This window comes from Eulemur rufifrons, chromosome 19 (assembly GCF_041146395.1).
Source record: "Eulemur rufifrons isolate Redbay chromosome 19, OSU_ERuf_1, whole genome shotgun sequence".
In the NCBI taxonomy this organism is placed as follows: Eukaryota; Metazoa; Chordata; class Mammalia; order Primates; family Lemuridae; genus Eulemur; species Eulemur rufifrons.
Genome location: NC_091001.1, coordinates 109,791,710 through 109,814,074, shown reverse-complemented (window position 1 = coordinate 109,814,074; position 22,365 = coordinate 109,791,710). Strand labels below are relative to the sequence as shown.

The window sequence follows — 22,365 nt, the reverse complement described above, 5'->3', positions numbered from 1 at the left end:
AGCGTGCATACTCCAAACACAGTTTGGAAACACAGGTCTGGAGCCAGCAGGGGAAATGTAAATATTGGAATAATGGATACAGTTGAAGGAAACCTATGGAAAGACAAGAAGCCGTGGGGCAGAATCTTAAAGACCTGTAATGGACATGTCCAAGACCAAGTACCAGGAACAGGAGAGAAAGCAGAGGAGCAGTCTTCTCAAGAATGAGTAGATCTGGGGTGAGGTGCAGGGGTAGGGGTGTCAAGAAGCAGTGGTCATTGTCAAATGTCACAGGGCGTAAAGCCCAAAACCAGCCATCTAACTTGCCAATTGCAACTTTATTGATGACCTTGGGAGAGGTTGAAGAGGATTGTCCAGAGGCAGAAAGCCACATTGTATAGATGAGGAAACTAAGCCTCAGTGTTTAGGTGACCTATCTAAAACCATACAGCTTAAGAATAATTCACACATTATCCACTAAATGCCAGGATAACTGTGCAGGAGATATGAAGATGAATGGTATGTGGTCCTGCTCCAAAAGAACAAAGGAAGTGAGTCACAGACACAGAGCTAGAAGACCAGGAGGAACCTAGAGGAGCAGTCAAACCCCCTGCCTGGGGGGAAGCCTCTCAAAGGCATACTTGGCACTTGGGCCTTGTAACCGAGCTACCAAGGATAAGAAGGATTCGGGCAGTCAGACAATGGCAGAAACTCAAGGAAGAGGGAGCAGCATAATTCACATCAAAAAAAAAAGAAAAAAAAAATCTGTAGGACATTTAGATGGGGAAGTTCACGCTGTCACTTTACTAGAAAAGACTAGAATATATACACACCCAGACATGCAAATAACTGTTTTAAAAGGTCTTAAATGTCAAACTTTCCCAAACCAAAACTCTTAGTCATTCTTTTGTGTGGGGGGTTAGGGCTGGGGAGGCAAATGAACACAGGAGAGGGAGAGAGCAAGAAAGACCACGCAAGCACGTGCCTCCAAAAGTCTGTAAGGGAGTTTTTGCCCTGCAGACTAACACGGCTACGATTCATGTGCTGTACTTCCATCCCGCACTAGGTACTTCACACTGATTATCTCATTTAATCCTTAGAATAGGTGTTATTTCACCCATTTTATTCAACCAACTTATGTACTGAGCTCAAGGTCACATACAATAAGAGGTGGTGCCCAGACCCAAACCCAAGCCTGACCGACTCTAGGCTCTTCCACGGCTGCCTCTCTGCAGGGCTGGCCTCTACTCCCAGAGAATGTCTGAAGACCAAACTCTATCTATCACTACAGGGAAGATTCTAAACAAAGATGTTGTCAGCGACCAGACAACATCCTATTTCACAAAACATCAACATAAGGCTACTTTTTGTATACAATAAACACGATCAAAAATATCCTATGTGGAGTTAATATATGTTTGTTTTTGTTTGTTATAGGTCAGGCAGGATGCAGGAAGAAGCAAGGACTAAAAATCTTAGCTAATTGAAGATTTACTTATACCTCATTTTATACAAAAGATGATTTTCAAAAAAAGTTGAACATAAAAATATCTATGAAAGTAATAGTTTTAGATATACCAGAGAGGTTGTCCTTTAAGGTACTTGTTTTACATGAGGTGGTGAGGAAAGTATTTTCCTCAACACCAAGTGACTTAACTTGGCTCAACTTAACAATTAAGTTAGTGTCGAGGGACAAAGTTTGAAAACCTACTTACTGCTCAGTAATTTATGCCACTTTAAAGTAATAGCAACAAGATTAACCTATTTTTAAAGATTTTCAAAAAATTTTTTAATAATGCCCCAAAATAAATATGTAAGAGCATTTAGGTAGTTTAAAAAGCATTTCTAAAGAGAAAACAGACATCACAAAAGACTGGTAGATTTTTACCATATAAAGATTTAAATAAAGACTATGTATGGCAAAATGCAAAAAATGAAAATAAAAAGACAAACGAAAAGTGAGGGAAAATATCTATAAAACTTATGATAGAAAAGACCATTATTTATGTATTCAAAAGAAAATTATGAACTACCAAACAGAAAATATGAACTACCAAACAGAAAACTGGGCAAAAGGTACAATTTACAAATGTCAATATCCAATAAAATCTGAAAAATATTCTCTCTCAATCGTAAGTGCAAATTAAACGGTCAGTGAGGCACTATTTTCACCTAAGTGCTGCTGAGGAAACGAGGGAGCTGGCACCCTACCTTGTTGATCTGACTGTGACTTGATGCAGCTCTTCAAAGGAAATTGGACAGTGGCCATCATAACTTAAAATGTAATATCCTTTACCAAGAAATTCAACATCTACAGATTTACCCCAGATAAAATGGTACAAATAAATGCACAAGAGGGTTATGCATACAAAGAGGTCTAGGACAGCACTGTCCAAAGCAAATATGAACAGTGTTCATCAACAGGGGACTATTAAATAAATGGTCTATTTCACATCTATAGAAAAACAGCCATTTCCATTTCCCATCAGTAGGAAAAAAGCTAGATTATTCAATTAATGTAATTGGGGTAACTGGCTTTCCTTTTGGAAACAATTAAGTTACACCCCAGTTTTCCAAACTGTGTTGCTAATGTTAATGGCATACTTACCGTGCTAAGCACTGTGTGGGGGTGTGAGCACACGTCCCTCTATGCCTGGCCAGTAGCACAAAAGACTGACACCATTGTTTGCAGCACTCTAGATACCCATCACCAGGTTTGTGCCAAGGCCACACTTCCCACAGGCTGCTCTCCCAGCACGTGGGTGTGGCAGCGAAGGTAATGCAGGACCCATCCTAAGACACAAGACTCTCTTCTGGTAGGTGGCTTTGTCTGAGCCTCTTCCTACCCAGCCTTCCTTCCCTCCCCGTCTCCTCAGAGGGGTCAGGCTGGCAGGCAGCAGCTCTCCTACCTGCCTCCAGCTGTCTCACACAGGTATGCCCCGCAGCAACTCCTGCTCATCTAATTGCTCCTTGGCATCTGCTCCTCAGTCACAACTGTTCTAAGCACTTTACAATTACAGTCTATTTAATCCTTACAACAACCCTATGAGATAAATTCTATTATTATCTTCATTTTACAGATGAAGAAACAGAGATAGAAAAAGTTGAAACAGTTTAGCATAACTCGTTACAAATCAGGCAGTCTGGACCAAGAAACTGAATTCTTGACCACTACATTATACTGCCTAGTACGTTTAAAAATAAACTCCAAATGGAGTAACAGTCCATGCACAACCATACGGGTCATTAGGGCTAGTTACCTATATCTGGTTCTCCTCTCCTTCTAGGTAGATGGAAGGATGTATTTCCTAATCCCTTGTGAGGACTAGTTTTGGCTGGTGAATTGTTGGGCCAGAACTCTTAACTGCCAGGACACGAATCCTCAGAGTCGTCTTTATGTCTGTAACGTTACAGAAATGATGAACAGCAAAGCCCCTGCCAGTCCATGATTAGGCAAGTAGCAAGAGAGACCTTTACTGTTTTAGGCCTGTGAGATTTGAGGATGGTTTGTTACCCAGTATAACCTAGCTTATCCTGACTTGATGTGATAACTAAAACTATATATGTCCTAGACAAGAAGGTAAGAGATTATATAATGTAACATAAATAACAATATCAATTTTATGTAGTAAACAGATTTACTACATAAAAATTTAAAATTTCTATGTAATAAAAAACACTAAAAACATTGTAAGTAACAATATGGATGAAAAAAGAACATATATATGTACACATATGAAATATGTATCAAAGAATATCCAAAGTATAGACAGAACTACTAAAATACAATAGGAAAAAGATAAACACCAATTCAAAAATGGAAGAAGAAAATAACACAAGTCATAGAAACAAACTAAAAATTAGATTAAATCAGATTTCTTTTTAATGCGGTAAAAAGAATTACATAGGTCTGTTATGTTCTGACATGGAAGATCACCAAGAAATACTGTTAAGTGAAAAGCACAGGTTGCAGAATAGAAGAAACATCCAAACTATGTATATGCATTCATTCATTAAACACGCTTTCCTACTCTGTACTTACAATGAGCCTATTATACGCTCACTATGTGCTAGACATTAATATGGTCTCAAGGTAGTATGTCCATAAACACTATACTTCACTAATTGTAGATGTTCAACAAACACCATAAGTGTGCCAGGCACAGTGCAGTGCAATGTGCTCTATAAGGACAAGGTCATGTAATCCTCATGACCACCTTGCACAACCAGGCACCCTTATGCCAGAGCGGGTGCTATTAACAGTGTGCTGTTCTGCTTTCATATGCACAGGCCCAGAAAAGCCAGACATTAATCCATTAGATGTGACCATCTCTATGAAGGAAGTAATAGAGAAGGACACGGAACTTAAAATATTCCAATATTTCCAATTCTACATGTACAGTGAAGCCTCCTGGGCAAAGCTTTCCTTTCTGACCCTATTCCTTCCATTCCCCTCACCAAGAGGAACTACTAGCCTTAAGTACTGGTTACAGTATTCTCATGTATATTTTTATACTTTTATCACTTGTATATTTTATATGTTGTATTGCTTTGAATGTTTTAAATTTTATAAAAATGGTGTAAAACTGAATGTAGGCACCTGCAATTTTTATTCACATAACATTATGTTACTGACATTTATCAACATTTATGTATACATGTAGCTCTACCTCATTTACCGACCTGTATTATATTCTATTGTGTGAATACCTAGAGTAGGACTTACAGGTCAAGCAACGGCCACGTAACGAGATTATTACTAAATTGCTCTCCTAAACAGTTTGTACCTATTTACACTCCCACTAGCAGTGTGAGTTCTACTGACAACAGCTGGTACTGTCAGCTTTTAATTTTTCCCAAGTTAATAAACATAAAATGTTATCTCACTATTTGTTAATCTGTATTTCCCCTGACCACTAGCCAGGGTGAGCATTTTTCACATGTCTATTGGACACTTAGTATTCTGTTTATATCCTTTGCCCATCTTTGTATCAGGATATATTTTTCTCACTGATTTTTTTCTAATTTCAAAATATTAAGGGGGTACAAATGTTTCTGTTACATGGATATCTAGTATAACACAAAGTTGGGGCTTTTATTGTGCCTGTCATGACAACAGCATTCATTGTCCCTGACAGGTAAGTTTTTACCCCTTACCCACCCTCCTCCCTGTTTGGTTTCCAATGTCCTCTACATCTCTTTGTGCCTGTGTGTGCCCACTGTTCAGCTCCCAATTATTAGTGAGTATATGTCGTGTTTATTTTTCCATTCCTGAGACACTTCACTTACAATAATGGTCTCCAGTTCCAACCAAGTTACCGCAAAAGACATTATTTTATTCTTTTTGATGGCTGAGTAGTACTCCAAGGTGTATGTGTGTGTGTGTGTGTGTATATATATATATACACACAACATTTTCTTTATCCACTCAAAAAATTATGGGCACTTAGGTTGATTCCACATCATTGCAATTGTGAATTATGCCATGATAAATATGAGTCAGGTGTCTTTTTAATAAAATGACTTCTTTTCCTTTGAGTAGATACCCAGTAGTGGGATTGCTGGACCAACAATGGTAAGTCTATATTTATTTCTTTGAGGAATCTCCATATTGTTTTCCACAGAGGTTATACTAATTTGCAGTCCCTCCAATAGCGTATAAGTGTTCCTTTCTCTCTGCATCCATGCCAGCATCTATTGTTTTTTGACTTTTTAATAATGGCCATTCCAACAGGGGTAAGGTTGTATCTCACTGTGATTTTAATTTACATTTCCCTGATGATTAGTGATGGTAATTTTTTTTTTTTTTTGGTCATTTGTCTATCTTCTCTTGAAAAACTTCTGTTCATATCTTTTGCCTACTTTTTAATGGAGTTGTTTTTTTCTTGCTGAATTGAGTTCTTTGTAGATTCTGGATATTAGCCCTTTATCAGATGTATAGTTTGGAAATATTTTCTCCCATTCTGTAGGTTGTCTACTTACTCTGTTGATTATTTATTTTGCTGTACAGAAGCTTTTTAATTTAATTAAGTCCCATTTATTTTTGTTGCTGCTATATTTGTCTTTGTCTTAGTCTTAAATTCTTTACCTAGGCCAATGTCTATTTCCTACATTTTCTTCTTGAATTTTTATGGTTTCATGCCTTACATTTAAGTCTTTTATCCATCTTGAATTAATTTTTATACATGGCAAGAGACAGGGCTCCTGCTTCATTCTGCATGTGGCTATCCGGTTTCCCCGGCACCATTTATTTAATAGGGCTTCCTTTCCCCAGTGCATGTTGTTTTCTGCTTTGTCAAAGATCAGTTGGTTGTTGGTAGATGGTTTTATTCTGGGTTCTCTATTCTGTTTCATTAATCTATGTCTCTACTTTTATACTAATACCATGCTGTTTTGGTTACTATAACCTTGTAGTATAATTTGAAGTCAGACAATGTGATGCCTTCAGATTTGGTTTTTGTTTTGTTTTTTTTTTTTGTTTTTGTTTTTTGCTTAAGACTACTTGGGCTATTTGAGCTCTGTTTTGGTTACAAATGAAGCTTACGATTATTTTTTCTAGATCTGTGAAATATGAGGTTGGTATTTTGATGGGGATTATGTTGAGTCTGTAAATCACTTTGGGCAGTATGGACACTTTGACCATGTTGAGTCTACCAACCTATGAGCATGGGATGCTTTTCATTTCTTTGTGTCTTCTACGATTTCTTTCATCAGTGTACTGTAGTTCTCCTTGTAGAGATCTTTAACATCCTTGGTTAAGTATATTCCTAAGTATTTTCTTTCTTTTCTTTTCTTTTTTTTTTTTTTTTTTGTAGCTATTGTAAATGGTATCGAGTCCTTTATTTGACTCTCTGCTTGACTGTTATTAGTATATAGAAATGCTACTAATTTGTGTACATCGATTTTGTAACCTAAGACTTTGCTGAATTTATCAATTCTAGGAGTCTTTTGGTGGAGTCTTTAGGGTGTTCTAGATACAAGATCATATCGCCAGCAAACAAGGATAGTTTGACCTCCTTCCTCATGGTTTGGATACCCTGTACTTTCTTTCTGTTGCCTGACTTCTCTGAGTAGGACCTTCCAGTACTATGTTGAATTGAAGTGGTGACAGTGGGCACCCTTGTCTTGTTCCAGTTCTTAGGGGAAATGTTTTCAACTTTTTCCCATTCAGTATGATGTTGGCTGTGGGTTGGTCACATACGGCTTTCACAATTTTGAGGTATGTTCCTTCCTTCTATGCCTAGTTTGTTGAGGGTTTTTATCATGAAAGGGTGCTAGATTTTATCAAATGCTTTTTCCCTATCTATTGAGATGATCATATGGTCTTTCCTTTTGCTTCTGTTTATGTGGTGAATCATGTTTACTGATATGCATATGTTGGAACCATCCATACATCCTTAGAATGAAATCCACATCATCATAGTGAATTATCTTTTTGATATGCTATTGACTTCAGTTTGCTAGTATTCTGTTGAGGATTTTTGCATCTATGTTCATAAGGGATATTGGTCTGTAGTTTTCTTTTTTGTTGTGTCATTTCCTGGCTTTGGTATCAAGGGGATAATGGCTTTGTAAAATTAGTTAGGGAGGATTCCCTCTTTCTTGATGTTATGGAATAGGATAGATACCAATTCTTCTTCGTAGGTTGGTAGAACTTGGCTGGGAATCTGCCTGGTCTGGGGCTTTTGTTTGCTGGGGAGACTTTTTATTACTGTGTCAATCTTGCTGCTCATTATTGGTCTGTTCAGGATTTCTATTTCTTCCTGGCTCTGGCTTGGGAGATTGTGTGATTCTAGAAATTTATCTATTTCCTCTATGTTTTATACTTTGTGTGCAAAAAAGTTTTCATAGCATTCACGGATATTTTGTATTTCTGTAGTATCAGTTGTAATGTCTCCTTTTTCATTTCTGGTTGAGGTTATTTGAGTCCTATTTCTTCTATTGCCGGTTAATCTGGCTAGTGGTCTATTGACTTTGTTTATCTTTTCAAAGAATCAACTTTTTGTTTCATTGATCTTTTGTGTGTTTTTTGGTTTCCATTTTGTTTAGTTCTGCTCTGAGCTTTGTTTTTTTTTGTCTTGTTTTGTTTTGTTTTGTTTTCCTTCTCCTGGCTTTGGTTTGCTCTTCTTTTTCTAGTTCCTTGAGATGTGACTTTAGGTTGTTAATTTGTGATCTTTCTGTCTTTTTGATGTAGGCATTAAGGCTATGAACTTTCCTCCCTTAAGATTGCTTTTGCTGTATTGCACAGATTTTGAAAGCTTGTGTCTCCTTTGTTGTTCAATTCAAAGAATCTTTTGATTTCCATCTTAATTTCATCATTGACCCAAGGATCATTCAGCAGCAGGCTGTTTATTTTCCTTGACTTTGTGTAGATTTGTGTGTTTCTCTCGGAATTGATTTCTATAGTTTTATTCCACTATGGTCTGAGATAATACATGCTATGATTTAGATCTTTTTGAATTTGCTGAGACTTCTTTTATGGCCTAAGATATCATTAATCTTGGAAAATGTCCCCTGTGCTCATGAGAATAATGTATATCCAGTAGTTTTTGGATAAAATATTCTGTAAATGTCTGTTAAGTCCATTTGTTCTAGAGTCCTGTTTAAGTCCAGTGTTTCTTTACTGATTTTCTGCTTCAATCAGTTCTGTCAATGGGGTGTTAAAGTCCCTGGGAATTAAGATGCTACTATCCATTTCTTTGCTTAGATTTAATAGGATTTGCTTTATGAATCTGGGAGTTCTTATGTTAGTTACATATATATTTAGGATTATTATATCTTCTTGTTGAATTGTTCCATTTACCATTATATAATGGCCATCTTTGTCTTTTTTTATCATTTTTTATTTAAAGTCTATTTTAACTGATATGAGAATGACTACACTTGCTCGCTTTTGATTTCCATTTACGTGCAATATTTTTTCCATCCATTTACCTTGAGTCTGTGCAAGTCCTTGTGAGTTAATGTGTTCCTTGGAGACAGCATAAACTTGGCTTATGTTTTTACATCCATTCAACAGTCTGTGTCTTTTAAGTGGGGCATTGAAGCCGTTCATGTTCAGTTTTAGTGTTGGTATGTAGAATACTGTTCTCTTCATGATATTGGACAATACCCTGTTGTTTTGTTTTCCCTCTTGTGCTATTGTTTTATAAGAGCTATGGCTTTAACTTTCAGGTATTTTTACACTGGTGGGTATCTGTTGTGCTTTTCCATGTGCACGTAGGGCAGGTCTAGCAGTGACAAATTCCCTTAGTGTTTGCTTGTCTGGAAAAGTCTTTATTTCTCCATCATTTATGAAACTTAGTTTTGCTGGATATAAAATTCTTGGCTGGCAATTTTTCTGTTTAAGAAGACTAAAAATGGGGCCCTAATCCCTTTTGGCTTGTAAGGTCTCTGCTCAGAAGCCTGCTATTAGCCTGATGGGTTTTCCTTTGCAGGTTAGTTGTTGCTTTCATCTTGCAGCTTGTAGAATTTTCTCCTTCATTTTGACTTTGGCCAGATTGATGACTATGTGTCTTGGAGATGTCTTACTTGCTGTGAATCTTCCTGGTTTGGATCACCATCTTGTATCCAGACATCTGAATCTCTGGCAATACCAGGAAAGTTTCCCTCAATAATTCCCTCCAATAAGTTTTCCATGCTTATTGCTTTTTCTTCTTCTCCCTCAGGGATACCTATAATCCCTATGTTGGCTTGCTTCACATGGTCCCATATTTCCTTTTTTTACTCTCCATATAGCCAATGGACATAGTACCATATTTCTCTGATTGTTCATTCTTCTTCATTGTTTTTTCTGCATTTTTTAGTACCTGGGTTAGTTCAAGAGCCTTGTCTTCAGGCTCTGAAATTCTTTCTTCTACTTGGTCTAGTCTGTTGTTGAAGCTTTCTGTTGTGCTTTGAAATTCCCTAAATGATTCTTGTTTCTTTAAATTCTGTTATATCCTTTCTTATGTCGTCTAGCTTTCTAGTAACTTTTTCATTTTTTTCATTGATGTCCTAAAATATATTTTTTGGCTTGTGTTGGTTTTCAGCCATCCCTTCAATTCCATTCATCTTATTTGCCATCCATATTCTGAATTCCATTTCTCACATTTCAACAATTTCCTTTGGGTTGGGATCCTTTGCTGTAAATCTACTGTGATCCTTTGGGGGTATCACACTAACGTGTTTTTTTATGTTGCCAGAGTTCTTTTGCTGGTTTCTTTTCATTTGGAACCTCTTCTCTCAGCTCAGGGCAGATAGGTTTGTGACACACCTGTTTCCTTTGCTGGGAATTCTACTTAGTGAGAAGGAGGGAAGGTCCCTTGACAGGGCTTTTCTGACCTATTCCTGAAGACTGACTTGGCAGGAGAAGGGCAGACGCACTGAAAGCCTGCAATGCAGCTGTTCTGTATGGTCTCATTCCCCTGTCATTGCCAAAGTCCAAGCTAGTGATGGATGATCTTCGTGTGGAGTGGGGGCTTTTTCCTCAGGCCACTCTACGTAGACTGGCACTGTTGGAGCTGCTCTGCCTGGGTCTCCCTCTGCCAGTGGCAGTAGCAGCTGGGCAAGACTACCTAGACAGTGGTCACAGGTGTCAGGGCTGTGGACGTTCACTCCACCCAGATCCAAGTACAATGAATGGTGGCTCGAAGCTGGTGGGGCCCCTGGCGGAGTGTTGGACCTTGATGGCAGTTCCCAGGGATGGAGCCGCAGGGCCTGGAGGCAGCACGAGACCCACATGGGTGGGGCTGCAGGACCACAGGGCCGGGCAGCAGTGCAGGACCTGTGTGGGTGGGTCCGCAGGCCCTGAGACAGCACAGGAACCTCAGAGTTGAGGCCATGGGGTTGGGCAGCAGAACAGGAGCCTCTGGGGCAGAGCTATGGGGCTCCCCTGCTGCCCAGGTCTCACTGAGGCAGTCGCTGTGGGACTCCTCAGATGGTGTCCATGGTGATCATTCTGCTCAAATTCCCTGTGAGGGTGAGGGGTACTTGGCTCCCAGCCATGAGATGTACAAGAGCATCTGCTCTCCCTGTTCCCTCCTCGGCTCAGCCGGGGTGACGTGGAGGCAGCTGAAGCAAAGCCGAGCCCTGGACCTAAGAGCACAGAATAGCCTCAATTGCAGCGATCTAGGAACAAAAGCCACCAGGTCCCTGCTGTGCCCACTCTTCAGTGCAATGTTGCCGCACAGGCTCCAAGCAGCTCCCTCATCAGTCTGGGGTCAGGGGGTGGGTTGGGTTGGTAAAGGAGCCCTCAAAGCTTGGGCTGCAGTGTCCACAGGGGGACCATGGAGCCTTAGGGCTCTCTCCTCCTACCCTTCCCCACATGTGGATGCCTCCCCTAGATACCTTCTGATCTTGCCAAGTGGATCACCCTGTCACATTCTCCTTCACTGAGTGTCCCCTGTCACTTCTCCAATGATGTACAGCACTTTCTCCAAAAAGGCCCACCCATAGGTGGGCAACCACCTGTAACTTTTGATCCTCGCCTTGAGAACCGTGCCCTCGGGCTGCTTCTAGTTCACCATCTTGCCGCCCCCTCCAAAATTGATTTTTTTTTTTAAAAAAAAGAATTCTTTATGTATGTGAAACTGATCTTTCACAAATAGCATCTCTCAGTCTATGGCTTGTTTTTTATGTATGATGTCTTCCAATAGCGATTTCCTTTATGGTTTGTGCATTCTTTGTCTTTTGCTTTTTGCACTATACATACAACTGTATTACATAAATACCTGGACACTTAAAAAAAAAATAGTTCAAGTGTGACCATATCAGTGAGTGAGAGAAACTAGGAATTCTGAATGTTCTTCTTACGACATTAAAACATTTATTTATACCTATTTTCTACTTAAACCAAATATCTTAGTGCTCCCAGTGCTAACATTTTCTGATTCTGTGTAATAAGTGTTATTACATTTCACAAAACCAAAGTTACTCTCAATACCCATATGAGATCAGGGTTACCTCCGCTTTACAGGAACCAGCAGGCATGGCAGATTTAGGACCTCAACTTCTGGGCTTTCCATCTTACACTTTTTCCATTTGGTTCCAAAGTTGAACCTGATCTTATCATTTTCTCATTTTTACTAAGTGTACCTAGACTTTAATTAATGTATGGATAAGAAAACGTACAAATGCTATCCACAAATTCACATTCTGTCTCTACAACAGATAGTGTATTTTCTCTAAGTTTCTAAGCTTTAAATTTCCTTCCACTTATTAGAACACAAGAAGGGAGTTTCTGGGGTGTTCAAAATGCATATCAAGGTATGCATTTATCATTGAGCAATTTTCCAAACAGATCTGCACTGTTCAATATGATAGCCATTGGTCACATGTGGCCATGAGCACTTATATGAGGCTATTCTAAATTGAGATGTATTTTAAGTACTAAATACACACCAGACTTCAAAGATAGAGTATTAAAAACAAAAGAAGAATATAAAATATCTCACTAATAATTTTAAATTGATTACATATGCAAATAATATTTTGAATATACTGGTTAAATAAAATATATTATAAACATTAATTTTACCTGTTTCTTTTTACTTCTTTAATGTGTCTACTAAAAAATTTAAAATTATTGGCCGGGCGCGGTGGCTCACGCCTGTAATCCTAGCACTCTGGGAGGCCGAGGCGGGTGGATCGCTCAAGGTCAGGAGTTCTAGACCAGCCTGAGCAAGAGCAAGACCCCATCTCTACTAAAAATAGAAAGAAATTATATGGACAACTAAAATATATATAGAAAAAATTAGCCGGGTATGGTGGCGCATGCCTGTAGTCCCAGCTACTCGGGAGGCTGAGGCAGTAGGATTGCTTGAGCCCAGGAGTTTGAGGTTGCTGTGAGCTAGGCTGACGCCATGGCACTCACTCTAGCCAGGGCAACAAAGCGACACTCTGTCTCAAAAAAAAAAAAAAAAAAATTTAAAATTATATGTGTGGTTAGCATTTGTGGCTCATATTGTATTTCTATTGGACAGCACTGGTACATCTCATCTACTTTATTTAAAAGTGAAAAATTTTTCTTTATGAAAAAATGGCCACACATGCCAAACAAGAGCTTGTTAATTACCTTTACATCAGAATTAAGCATTCTACAATAACCCAACAATTAATAAATTTAGAGGAAAAGACAAATTTCAAGACAGCTCAAAGTGATCCTCAACAAATCAATAAAAGCAGCCCAAAACATCAATTGCTACACTCACATCTCTATCAATGAAATATAAAAATATGCTCTAATGTTTTTAAAATAACAAATAAGTAGATTTTGGATAACATATTTATATTCTTAGCCAGTCTTTCTGAGATCCTGCGCTGATGGGAAGGGGGAGTGGGCAGGAGTGAAGCATACAGCCCAAGGCCAAAGATCAAAGGGGCTCTGAAAGCTCCACAGGGAGAACCACCTTCAGTCTCACTGGCCATGGGCTGGAATCTATCTGTGTTAAGTCTAGCTGAGTAATAATCACCTGGACAGCTAGTTAGAAATAGATTCTTAGATACTGGTCCCAGAATTTTTTATTCTCCAAGTCGAAAATGGGACCTTGAATTCTTTCTCTCTTTTTTTTTATAGATTCCCCAGGCAAAACTTATGTGCAGCTGTATTTGGAAAACAAGTGTCCTCATCAACCAACCTCATCTGCCACAAACCAACCTCAAAGTTAAGTAGAGATAATAGAGCCCAAAGGTAAAGGAAAGAAACACTTTTTAAATCTTTATAATATAAATTAAACCCAAATAAGACACCATTATACACCCACCAAATAGCCAAAATTTTAAAGTCTGACAATACCAAGTATAGACTACGATGTATAACAGTGGATTTCTCATACATAGCCAACTACTTTAGAAAACAGCTCAGCATTTTCTTACAGGATTGAAGATACTCCTGACCAACCATTCCACTACTTACATGTATAACATGGGAACTAGGAGAGACATGCATAAGAATGTTCAAAACCAAGTTGTTCATAATAGCCAAATGCAAGGAAAAAAAACATTAACAGGAAAATGGCTAAATATACTGTGGTATATTCACACCACATGAAACTACACAGAACAATGACCATGAAAGAACTTTAACTTCTCACAATAACATGAACTGAACTCCAAACACATAATGTGCAAAAGAAGCCATACATCTCTTGAATCCATTCAGAAGAATACATACAACATGTTAACATTTCATAAAAAGTCCCAATAAGGAAGCAATAAACCATATTGTCTGGGGATGCCTACATAAGAGATAAAACCATAAAGAAGAATATGAAAATGATTATCAGTAAAGTCACTAAAGTGATTACCTATGAAGGGACAGAAGGGGTTACAATAGGGAGATACAGGGAACTTTTGTGGGCTGGTAATCTATTTTTTGCCCAGGGTAGTTATACAGACGCAGACTTTTTAGTTTTTTGTTAAACTTTATGTACTAATTATAGGTACTTTAATAGACAGACCCAAAAAAATATGTAATGGCTCTAGTGAAACAGAGGCTTACAAAAGTCCAAAGCAGGCTATTCCTACTCAAAGAGCTTCACTTGACCAAATGGAAAGGCACACCATTCTTAGGAAGACTCAGTATCATAAAGATGTCAATTTCCCAATATGTTAATCATTAAACGTAAGTCCATACAAGAAAAATGTCAACACGATTTTTAAAAAAGAAAAATTGATTTTAAAATTAATATAGAAATATAAACACATAAGAGAGCCAGGAAATTTATAATGGGGGTGGACTTCCCTTTCAGAGGAGAGTAAAGCACCTTTTTTAAAAGCTAGAATGAACAGATGAACAGACGGATCAGTGAAATATAACTGGAATTCCAGATACAGGTTCAAACATATAATGGGTATTCAGAATATGATAAACATAATATTTGAAAAATGTTCTGAGTAAAATTAAAAAAACTCAGGAACAATAAAAAAATTAGATACAATTACATTACATAAACATTAAAAATTCTCTCTTGGCAAAACACTACAAGCAAAGTCAAAAGACAAACAAAAAACTTAAAAGGAATATTAATATAAGTCATATCACCAAGACCTTATTTCCTTAATTTATCTAAAGCTCCTACAAATCAATAATAAAAAGTAACCACATAATAGAAAAACAGGCAGAGCAAACAGGTGTGCTCAGTTCTCAGCAATAGAATTACAAATTACTCATTCACATGAAAAGATGCCCAAACTCTATAAAGAGAAATGGAAATTAAAATCAGAATAAAATAACATTTTCACCTATCAGATAAACTTCAAAAGCAAACTGTATTGTCAAGTGTACAAGGAAACAGGCACACTGACACATTATTGGCGGAAGTACATACTGATTCAATGCTGACAGAGAACAATTTGGAAATGTGGGAGATGATGTACTTACATTTACGTATATGTACTGCTGCACTGCTATAGTAGGAAAAACTGGAAAAGATAGGGCACTAGTTAAGTATGGAATATCAAGTCAGTGGAATAAATGCGTAACAGCCATCACAAAAAATGAGGCAGCCTTTAAGTACCAAGATGAAATGATCCTTTAGATATCCCATATCTAAAGCAGCAGACCTTTTTCCCTTGTTAAGAGAACTCAGAGTTTGTTCGGTAACCAGGCAGCCATTTGCCACAAGAAAAGACCCTCACTTAGTCCCATGGGGTGAAGAGAGACTGGTCTCAGCCAATCACTGCCAACAACTAATTCAGGAAATGTACCTGTGCTGCAATTCTTAAAAAACAGACACAATAAAGATACTTGCTTTCTGCCTAGGGACTCTGCAATTTACATGAGACACACTGAATGGGAAAAGCACCTGGGAACCACGTGGGGAGCCGCCTGAGAGGAATGAATAGGAAAGCAGAACAGAAAGGTTAAAGAACCTAGGGCTTGATGACATTGCTGAGCTACTAAATTAAACACTGCTGGAAGCACTATCTCTGGAATTCCATGAAGCAATAAATATTCCCTCTGGAATATCTCTGGAAGGGTATCTGGTAACTGGTAGCAATGGCTGCCCCTCAGGGTCAAGGATCGGGTAAAAGGGAGACTTATTTTTCACCATGTACCCCCCCACCTTCCTTGCTATTTTGTACCATAGGCATTTAATATCTTACTCCCAAATAGGTGATTTTGTAAAAAAGTGATACATGCTTGTTTTCAAATTTCCAAACAAAAAACTGAGCACCAGGATTTAAGATAGTAATTAACTCATCTCCCTACACTGAATCTGCAATGCTAGTTTCATCCCACTAAATTTTATGCAATGGCAACCATACCTTAAAGGATATTAGCATTTTCAAATATTTCTAGGCCATCACCACAGAAAACCTTTTCAAGCAGAAAGTGAATTAAACTCCACTACTATTAATTAGAGCCAACTTTGGTAAGATAATACAAAACATTGAATTCAAGACTACAACCTCCTCACAAATAGTGAAAATGAATTCAAACCTGCAAATTGGAGAAAATGCCTTTTATAAACCATCATAAAAATATACAAATTACCTAGCAAGAATACCATTCTGCACAAAATTCAAACTGAACACATCCAAAACTGAATTCATCACTGCACCTGCTCCCTGACCTAACTCATCATCCTACCAAATTAGCCTCTTTCTTCCTAGGTCCCCAGTTTTACTTAATGGGGTCACTTCTACCCAGCTCCTCAAGCCAGAAGCTCTGAAACCCTGACTCATACTTTTTGGGCTTCCAAAATACTTTTACAGTAATTTCTATAAGCGCTTATATTAAATCATCACTTACAGGCCTAATTAGTCTTACTTTTCCCTTTAGACTGTGAGCCTCTCAAAGCTTGGGAACAAATTTTATTCATCTATGCATTTCTACCAATCCCTAAGTGGAGTGCCTGGCTCCATCTGTGCTTTTAATTTCACCTCAAGAATCTGCTTAAAACCAAGGGGAGTTGACTAAGAGTATAACATTTCATATTTATCTTCCAGTTTTCTTTCAAGTGCTTAAAGCTCTTAGTATTAATTGCTACAATTAAAAAGTTCATAACTAGAAATTTAAAATAAATACAAGATGCATAAAGACCCATTCTATTAAACAGTCAATAAACACTTCTTATATGGGTACAATGGATGAACAACACAGACATGGCTGTCCCTGTACGCACAAAACTTACAGGCCAGCAAGAAGACAATTAAATGAACACTAACAATGATGACCACTAAATTCTATGTTAGGTAAAGGACCGGCATCATGCAAACACAAAGTAAAGGGATTTATTTGGTGTGACTCTCTCAGGACTATTTCCTATCTTATGAATTCTATGGCTACTGCCCATCCTAATACCACATAAACCAAACACACTGGGTTCAGCCAGGGAGGAGCCTTATTCTGCCAGGACAGCCCTGTACGTCAGACACATCCTCTTCTCCTCCCCAGACAATGGCACAGAGCACTGCCAGGGTAGAGCCCAGATATCCCATAAACTCCTATTCCTTGCTAAAGCTGATGTTATTAAAAACAGCCAGACTACGTATATTCTCAGATCATCCACAGAAACCAACAAGTAGTGAGCTTTTCCAAATATACAGACACGGAAAGCAAGTGATTCCATCAAGACACCACAGAGATTAAAAGCAGTTATCTTCTACCTACCAGGTTCATGAGAGCTTACCTCATTTTGATCTCAGTCTTAACCAACTATACAAAATTCCTATAAACTAAGAAGGAATTTATTTATGCTCCCTTGTGAAATTAAAAGGTACTAGATTAACTGCATCTACAACTGCTAAACTATGAAATTCAACTAAAGGTGATATACAGAATTATAGTCCAGCTGAAAAATAAATAAATAAAGCTCAACATACATCCCAAAAAGTCACACAGAATACAAACACAAAGGAAGGATGGGTCTGCTTCCTATCCACAAAACTGTCAAACTTGCTCTGACAAATGAGTAACCAAGAAGCTCATCCCTGAACAGGATAAAGGGGGATGAACACAAGAACAAGGAACTCCTTTTATAGAGACGAGAGTTGGGGGGGGGGGGGGGGCTATGAATGTGTGTGTATTTAAATGTTTAGCCTCCTAGGTGGTTACAAATAATACCAGCAATTCAGAAGACCTGCTGAAGGGGAAAAGAAAGTAGTCTAAATTCACGACTGGAAAAACAAATCTGATACATCCATACAATAGGATATCACTTGACAATAAAAAGGAATGAAATATTGACACACATGATAGCATGGATGAATCTCAAAATAATTATGTTGAGTGAAAGAAGCTAGAAAAAAAGAGTGCCTACTATATGATTCCATTTGTATAAATTTCTAGAAAATGCAAAGTAATCTACAGTAACAAAAAGCGTATCAATGGTCACCTGGCGGTGGAGGGCAGGAGAGGCAGGAGGGAAACAGCACCAAATGGCACAAGTAAACTTTCGGAGGTAAGAGATATATTTACTATTTTTATTGTGGTGATAGTTTTATGGGTGGATACCTTTGTTGAAACATCGAATTTTACACTTTTAATATGTACAGTTTATTGTCTGTCATTTATACCTCAAAAAAATCTATTTAAAATTAAAAAAAAATTCACATTGACCATCTTTGGGTTTAACGTAAACCTTACAATGTGAGTGAGACTACTTTCACTTTTGAAGGATATTTCATTTAAGTTACACATCACGCTTTCTGGGCTAGCAATTTTGGAATGAATACAGATGTGGAATACTTAAATGTCTATATTGCCTCCCCATTCATCCTTTTCCTGGATTAAAAGAAGCTAGAAGCATTACAGTGAAAATTATCATCACTTCAAGTGTCTCACAGAGATTCTCTGGAACTCAATAAATGTCTGATTTTCAGAACACAAGGGACCTTAAAGACCATCCAGCCCAACTTTCTCAACTTAAAGACGACAACTGAAGAGCCCACCCTCTCCCAGGGAGTTCATCCAGCCCCTATGGCTATGAGGTCAGCTCTATATTGCTGACATCTAACTTTGCGATTTTAGTCTTGACCTCTCCGCTGAACTTCAGACATTTATTGAAGTGCCCACTAAACCACCTCACTTGAACGTCTAGTTAAGTATCTAAAACTTACTGTAGCCAAAGGGGAACTCTTTCTCCTCACCACCAACTCCTCCTCCCCCAAGCTCGCCCATCTCAGTAAATGTGCCATCATAAACTCAGTTGCTCATCTCCTACCTTCCACATGGAATCCATTCTTAAGTCTCAAAGGACATCTCCAAAGCTGCCCCTGGCTCCATCTCCACTGCTGCCATCATTCTCACCCAGACAGTGGTTCCCAGGTCTCCCAATTTCCTCTTGCCTCAGTCAAGAACAGCAGCCACAGTCATGGGATCATCAATCCCCAGATGTAAAATATTCTAACAGACTGCCCACCATGATTAAAACAAAAATCCTAACTCCTTGCTCTGCCCTAAAAGAACAAGGCCACCTCCACTAGCCTACAATAGTCTACAATGTTTCTCTCATTGACTACACTTCAACCACACTGATCTTCCCCAACACACCAAACTTATTTCTACCTCTAGGCCAAGACTTCCCCCATTTCGATCCCTGGAATACACACATATTTCACCATTTGCATCCCACCTCAAATATCACATCTTCTAAAGCTTCCCAGACCTCAAAATCTAAAGTACCATCCCCAGTCACTTATCACAGACCCCATGTTACTGTCTAGTAAGTATATAAACTTACTAATACTTTCCAGTACTTATCACTATCTAAAAGTATCTTGTAAATTTGTTTACCTACTTATTATACTTGTTAATAAAATTTATTTACTTATTCATTCATTCATTCCTGCTATGACTATCAGAAGCATTAGCCCAAATAAGAATTGTGATCCTTTCCTAATTTAACTTGAAAGCATTCATCTCCAGGCACCTAGGTGCTACTGGGTAAAAAGCAACCACTCTTTAAAGAAAAAAGTCAATTTTGATCCTTTTGTTCATAAGCGTGACAATTGGGTTTTCATGCTCATGTTTGAGATGTCCCTCCCTCAAACCTTTTTATGACTTGGGCACATTACTCCTCTGACATAAAAAAAAAAAAAAAAAAAAAAAAAAAAAAGAGGTTAATTTCAACTGTCCTATTAATTTTACAAGGCTTCAAATTATGCTTCTAAAGTACTGAAAAACTCACTGTATTCCTGGCCTACCTCATTATCATCAGATTTCAGTTCAATATAGTATCGACTTACAGAGACATGATGATTTAATTTAAAATTATACTGCCTCCCACTAAAATAGTAAGGATAAGGATCATGTCAACATAAAAAGTAATAACTGTTAATGATTAGCTTGGTATCTTGCCTTTGGGATCATTAAGCACCTATATAATACACTATCTAAATGAGCCAATTTAAGCATTTTTAATTTCTTACTTTTCTTTTTTAGAATTTAAAAGTTTTCAGACACTGCTATCAAAAAAAAATCACAACCGATTATTTTGCCCCTTGATGTCACACATTGTAAATGATCTTGTAGCAAATCATTACCATAATCACTGTAATATACATTTCACAAGGACAGGGATTTTTATCTATTTTGTTTATTGTATCCCCCAGCACCTATTCCTGGCATATTATCAGCTTAACATAGACCTGTTGTTATATACTTGCAAGTTCACATTTTGTTTTATCTTATGCAGATCACCATGTTATCTCAAATTTAGAGGGCACTGCCAATGATATTTGTAATCTCTTCTTGCTATTGCTTGATGCCATTATAATATTAAGCATGAACTGAACAGTAATTCTAAATCACAAGTATTTGACTTTCAAACTACACACAAACATGTCGCAAATTGATGGCAAGAGATCAACACAGATTCTCTCACATATGGTGTGCTGAGGGGGCAGAACTCAACAAGGAGTCATGACACGCTGACCCCACAACTAAAACTCCTAACAGTGTCTGCTCTAGGGCTAGGAAGAAAGCCACAGATAGAAGACCACCTGTACATCCAGACTTCAGACTGCCAGATGAGCAAAGATTTACACCAACTCTCAGGTGAATGTTCAGTAAGTTTACATGGCTAATAAAGAAGGCCACCATAGTTAAGCAGTCAAAGGCAGCAATTATGAATCATAGAAAAGTAGCTCAGTTTTGAGGTGTGCTGCAGGTAATTTATACTAATGATATTTAAAATAATCACGTTTGTGAACAATTTACTTTAATATAAAGATTATCTCCAAAACATTACTCTTTACCTCACATTTCTAAGGGGAAAAAAAGCAGTAGAGATGCAACTAGTTTGCTGGGAATCACAAATGACACTGTACACAAGTGGAAATATGTGCCACATGAATGCCATCTATCACATCACAGCAGGCTGACAACTGCAGGTCTGAAGCAAGCAGCTCATTACCACCTAATAAACCCGAAATACAAATCCTTGCTCCAGCCTTGACCAAGTAACCTGTGGCATTTACAATCTTTTAATGTCATAGTTTCCTAATATGAAAATAAGAATAACCCTTATCTACATTTGTCGATTATGAAATTTATAAAGAAAAACAAACAAACATATACTTCTGATCCTTTGATCAACATAGTCTGCCCACCTGGCCAGCTGGAGCAGGTTCAGACCCATTAGGAGAGCTCCAGTACACGGCAAGAAGACAGGAAAACAGGCAGTAATTTTAAAAAAAAAACATTTTATAAAATTATTATGCATTATACCACTTCACATTCACCAAGATGCTTAACAATCAAAAAGACAAATAACAACATCAACAAGAATATGGAGAAACTGGAACCCTCACGTATTGCTAGTGGAAATGCAAAATAGTAGTTACTTTGGAAAAAAGTTCCCCAAAATGTTAGAAATAGTTACCACAGGACCCAGAAATTCAACTCCCACGTATAAACTAAAGAGAACTAAAAACTTAAATCCACACAAAAACTTCTACACAAATGTTCCCAGCAGCAGTATTCATCGTAGATAAAATGTGACAACTCAAATGTCCATCAATGAATGGATAAATAAAATGTGGTATATCCATATAATAGAATATTATTTGGCATTAATGTGTACTGATACACACTCAGACATGGATAAACTCTGTAAACATTATGCTAATGAAATAAGCCAGATACAAAAGACCACATATTATATGATTCCACTTATATGAAATGTCCACAATAGGCAAATTTATAGAGAAAGAAACTAGATGAGTGGTTACTTAGAGCAAAGGGGGCTGGGAAAAATGGGCAGTGACAGCTAACGGGTACCATATTTCTTTATGTGATGAAAATGTCCCAAGTTAGACAGTGGTGATAATTGTACAACTCTGTGAATATATTAAAAGTACTGAACTGTGAACTTTAAATGGATAAATTGTGTGGTACGTGAATTGTATTTTGATAAAGCTATTAAAATATATTGTGTATTACCGTTAAATAACAATATA

At 37.7% G+C, this 22,365-nt stretch overlaps 1 protein-coding gene and 1 non-coding gene across 2 annotated transcripts in view; one reads left to right on the top strand and one right to left on the bottom strand.

The window, feature by feature from the left end:
- MBOAT2 (membrane bound O-acyltransferase domain containing 2) overlaps positions 1-22,365 on the bottom strand; it is a 125,642-nt gene that overhangs the window by 77,242 nt on the left and 26,035 nt on the right. The window lies entirely within an intron of this gene.
- LOC138400475 (small nucleolar RNA U13) lies at positions 19,890-19,990 on the top strand. Its single transcript, XR_011236353.1, has one exon. It is a non-coding gene; the product is annotated as a small nucleolar RNA U13 (small nucleolar RNA).